At 47.6% G+C, this 5,168-nt stretch overlaps 1 long non-coding RNA gene across 2 annotated transcripts; it reads left to right on the top strand.

Annotated features, from left to right (window-relative positions):
* Positions 1 to 392: 392 nt before the first annotated feature.
* On the top strand, positions 393 to 3,840 carry LOC310885162. 2 transcript variants are annotated; one of them, XR_014574576.1, is made up of 4 exons: positions 393 to 1,380; positions 2,797 to 2,952; positions 3,141 to 3,579; positions 3,688 to 3,840. It is a non-coding gene; the product is annotated as an uncharacterized lncRNA (long non-coding RNA). The 2 variants fall into 2 exon arrangements; XR_014574577.1 differs by having other exon boundaries at positions 3,069 to 3,579.
* Positions 3,841 to 5,168: the final 1,328 nt, after the last annotated feature.

Below are 5,168 nucleotides of genomic sequence, written 5' to 3'. Positions count from 1 at the left end.
TGGCGAAAAAAGAGTCCAGACAATCCAATCCCTGTCTTGTCATTTTCCAAAGGGATGTTTGGGTGTTGGTTTGTTGTTTCTTTTTGTTTTGTTTTGTCGTGTGTTTTCTTTTTTCAACTTACAAGGATATTTTGGTCTTAAAAATGAAGCCAGAACAGCAGGGTTTACTCCTCCACCAAAAAATAAATAAATATATAAATAAATAAATAAATCCCCCTTCAGGTCAAAAGAACCATTTGCTAACTTCCGAAAATAAATGAATTTGGCACATCGTACCGGTTCTCTTTGGTTTGACCTGACCTGAACTTTGCTTGGCTCCTTTTCCCCCTCGTTGCAGCATTCCTCGCTGACGCATTCTCTCCTGCTTTGGTTCAAATCTCACGAGTGGATGCAAGGACCTTGTTTTGGCAGCCCTGGGACCACATCTCCATTGGCTGGGCTCTGAAATGGGTGCTGCCAGCACCCAGTTTTGAGGTGGGTGTGAAAACTTGGCAGATTCATGCCGACGCACAGACACTCTTGGTCTTCAACACCCCAGAGATGCTTTCAGGGCAAAAAGCAGCTTCCAGGGCTAAAAGCTCTGGCAGCATTAGGTGCAACAGACCAGATTCAAGCTCCCAAAACTTTCTTTTCCCAACTCTCCTGCATTTCCTAAAAAGCAGAGTTATGATGCTTTCCAAGGATGAAGAAGTGTCTGATTGCAAACCAGGACCTGCAGGTAACAGATGCTCTTATTACTGGGTTTTTCTTCCATAAACCAGTATCAGATGAGTCAACCATGCATGTGAGGGGAGTGAGATGGGATTTTTTTTTCCATATCTTGAGACAGTGAACACCTTGTCACTTCATAACCTGGGCAGGCTCCCTTTCAACTTCCATCAATCAAAAACCCCAAGTATCGAAATGAGCTCACGGAGATCTTTGAAGTATGCTTTGGTTTGGGGTGGGTTTTTTTCTCCAGTCTTTCAGAAAATTATTAGTTTTTAACAAACTTGCCACCAACAAAAAGACAAATTTTCTTTGAATGTCAAAACAGGATGTTTTTGACAATTTCAGGACATTCTAAAAGATTTTTTTTTCTTTTTGAAACAGGAAGCTCGTTTGAAAGCTCTTTCCTGCAAACAGTTTCAGTTGTGACAAAACTAGCACTTTCTGACACAGTTGTGTTAAAAAAAAAAAAAAAAAAAAAGATGCCACCCCCAAAATATTAAAAATTCTCTGCTAGGAAGCTCAGTACTGAAGGTGGGTGTGGATTTCTGCCCCTAAAAAAAGCCCATAAATGGGTAATGCATACAGATATACAGATTGAAGCAGTGTGGCAGCCAGGAGGTGGGGAAGGGGATGGCTGAAGTGGATATATGGAGACGAAGACCATGACGAGTAAGTCAAGTGAATGTTCCCATGACAGATTGCAATCCAGACATCTCCCCTGCATCCCCAAAACTGAGCAGGCAGCACCTCACAGGGTGCAAGCGTGATGCAGGAGGGAAAGGAGGTGGTGGTGGATGGTGGAGGAGCCCTGGTGCAGCACGGTGCTACTCAAAATGCTCGACTCTCGACGAGGAACCGAAACAATATTTGCAAGTCAAACGCTTTCCCCTCTTTGCACACAGGGGGAAATATGGCTAGGGCAGGTCAAGGGGGGTTAAAAGACTGGTGGGGGGCTCCTGGTGGGCTACACATAGGACTGCTTGTGCAAGGCAGGGAGGTGGTCAACACTTCATTAACTGGATGAAATCCAACCCATGTCACTACCAAAAATGATGCCAAAGCAGTGGGAGCTAAAGAGTTTTGGGTTTTGCTAAGAGCTTTTGGGAGTCCAAAGCTGGGACTCTGGAGCCCTGGATCTTATTGCTTATTTTACTCCTAAATCATTCCGATGTTGAAATAAGTCTTGTCCTTGCATAGCTTCTTGTCCAGTCCCCTCCTGCATGATTTTCAAACTGTCTGGAGAGCCTGGGGGATGCTCAGGGGGATGCTCAGGGGCCTTGGAACATTTCCCTAAGAGGTCTCCACCTCTAGAACCTCAAGAATCTGCCACCAGAGCTTGCACAGTTCACCTTGGGCATCTCCTGCCTCAGGGCTGGAGGAGATGCCATCCCACCCAGCTGTTGGAGCACCAGCCAGCCTCGCAGCGAGGCTGGAGGATGCTGTACTCGTGCAGGATCCATTGCGGCCCTTTCACATCCCCATGCATAACCCTCAGCTGGGCCACATGTGGGACGCATTAACGCAGCTGCAGATGGGGAGCCTTTCCAAAGAGCTCTCCTCCTTCCTCAGCCTGGGTCCCAGGAGCAGCGAGTGGAGTCGGAGCATTTCCAGGTTGGTAATATTGCAGAATATTGCGGAGAGCTCTCCCAGGGCTTGTATCGAGCAGGTACAATGCAGCAATGTGCAGAAGGTGAGTGCACAAGGCACAGGTACTGAGGATTTGTATTTTGGTTTTCTGCACTGGGTGAAGGCTACCCACGCTTGCCCCAGTGCAACGAGTGGCCTGGTGTCAGCAGCCACAGTGACAATTTATATACCCAGCTCTTCAGGCACAGCTGTCTGACCCTTGACTTCCTTGCAATATGGGCACAGAAAAAAAGATAACTTGTTTTATGCATGGGCACATGTCTTCTAAGACATTACTCTTTTATTTACTTATAGATGGGAGCAACACATCCTGGCCTGGCTTCAAGCCATTGCCACCTTGTTTGGTTTGCATCTGGTCGTGGAAAGGATGAACACACAGCTTCCCAAAAGCTTTAGCCGAGGAAGACTGGTTGTTACTCTGAGATATTCCTTCCACAGGGGGTATCACTGCTAAAGATGGCCTGGACATTACATCTGCACAGCAATGGGAGGACACCACGAGAGCCCAGCTCTGTGAACCCTCAGTGTCACCTACCAACCACAAGTGAGCCTCTGCATGACAGCAAGACCCCAAAACCAATAGCAGTGGGCAAGGTAAAATCACCATCAAGCGTCAAGCCTGTCTTCTGTGTTGTTGGGTGGTCTGAAAGTTATGGGTTTAATATGATGCATACACAATACTTTGCATTCATCTTCTATATTTCTGCCAGGCTTTTGTGGTGACTTGCAAGAGAAGTCAATGTCAGAAGGAATGTAATGAAATATTCATTCCTTCTGTTAAGGAAATTCAGAGAAAGGCAGGAAGAAGGAACCAAATGTGAGATCAAGACAGGAAGATGTGTCCTGCTCATTTCATTTGCATTTCTGTAGCCCAGAGCAGGGAGAGGAGAGCTCTGGCTCCTCACCATCGGGCAGAATGATCAGACAGCAGCAGAAGGAAAGTCCCAAAGAGCATGAAGAGACAAGAAACTCCTCCTGAACCTGCAAGGGAGAAAAATGTGGGTTTATCTGAATTTCAGCAAAGGGAGAACATTTCGACAAGAAATATGTCTTTATTGTCTCTCACATATGAGGGCACAGAAGCAGGCAAGAAGCCTGTCTGCTGATTTTCCCCTGAAGTCCTGCTGCCCGCTCTGGCAGCCCCATCTCACCGCCTGCCCAGTGCCTCCCATCATCGAGCAGGAGCTGCCTTCTGAGCCCAGCACCAACAAAATCAGCTTGGTATTTTGCATCTCTTTTGCTTTTGGGAAAGGCTTTCTAAATATGAAGCCAAATATGAAGTTTTTCCAGCCCAGCCTTTTCCATTCCTTCTCCTTTGTCCCCTAACAGGAGGAGGCACATCCTTGTTCCCCCTCGAGGCGGCAGGACACTGGCGATGCTGGAGGCAATGCCCACCTCCGTTCCTTCTCCTCGCTCCATGCGATTACCGAGCGGCACTGGCCAGCTGAATTAATGCTCGAGTGTTCCCCATCAAAAATGTTCTACGGGAGTGCAAAGCACTAATAAAATTGTTCCCCATATGGGATTTTCAGACTCCTTTTTCCTTGTCTTTCATCTAATTTGATTAACTTAGCTCATTTCCTGTTCTCCCTGTGATCTCGCTTATGAGATGTGCAATCACAGGTTTTATTGCAGCCTGATTAGGATCAGTAAATGACAGGAGGGAGCTCTGCAAGCACAACCTCGGCCCGGATCAGCGGTTTGATCGGCTGCTTCCGTGTCCTCTGGGTCCCTCAGCTATGTCCCTGCACCCCAACCAGGGCATGAAGTGGCCCCAGGTACCAGGAGGTGTCTGGGGGCTCCTGGGCCAGGCAGGGCACACTGGAGCACCCCAGGGCTGTGCATCACGGGTGGGGAAGGGTGTCCCAAATATTGTGTTGGATGCACCCCAAATTTTCTTCTGCCATCTTGGTGTTTGGGGTACCTGTTTTGAACTCTTCCATGCAGAGCATCAATGTACAGAGGAAGAGAATAGGGCACCTGTGCTCCCAGCCTTGTTATCTGCTCTGACCTTACTGTTTAAACAACTTTAAGCCTTCAAAAAATAAATACACTGGGAGAGTTTGGCTTTATTCAGCTCCCTGCCTGGCAGCGCTCCTAAAACATCCAGGAGTTCTCACAGAGCTACTTAGTATAATATTTGACACTTCTAACACTCCTTTCATCCTAAAGTGCTTCTCAAGCCCAAGACCACCACTGGAGTCAAACCTCTGGTGGGATAGTGGAGTTTTTCCCTATGGGCCAAATCCTACACTGTCCTGGTACACCCATGCACTGTGCTGAGCACCTCAACGTCCTAAAATCAATGAGACGTTGCACTTCCATGAGGACACAGCGAGGGTGGTGCTTCTGCAGAGAGGTTGGGGAGCACCAGGAAGTGATGCTGCTTTGGAGCAAGCTTTGTGAGGATTTAGGGCCAGGGACTGTGGTCTGAGAGGGCTTGGGTTGGGTTTTGGCTGATGGTGGCTGCCTTTGTATGCAAAACGTGGCAAGTTTGGTGTGTCTCAGTTCTTCGGCTGCTTTCTCTGGGAGGACAGTGGCTTTGGGAAAAGAAAAATACGCCAAAACATACATGTACAAAATATATAGGATATTGAATTTGGCTCTGCAATATTCTGCTGCAGTATTGTCTGGTAGGGTTTTGCTGGTTTTAATACCTAAAACAGGTCTACCACCTCTACATACCTCTACCTTCAGAGCCACTTGGGGTCTGGACAAGGTGATACTTTCTGGGCTTCAGGAGCAGTTCTAGGGCTGGAAGAGCTCCCAGGTCATCATCCTGCTCCAGGAGAGGGACACAAGGACAGGGC

Source organism: Anser anser (genome assembly GCF_964211835.1).
Source record: "Anser anser genome assembly, chromosome: 22".
Lineage (NCBI taxonomy): Eukaryota > Metazoa > Chordata > Aves > Anseriformes > Anatidae > Anser > Anser anser.
This window is presented reverse-complemented; position numbering and strand designations above follow the sequence as displayed.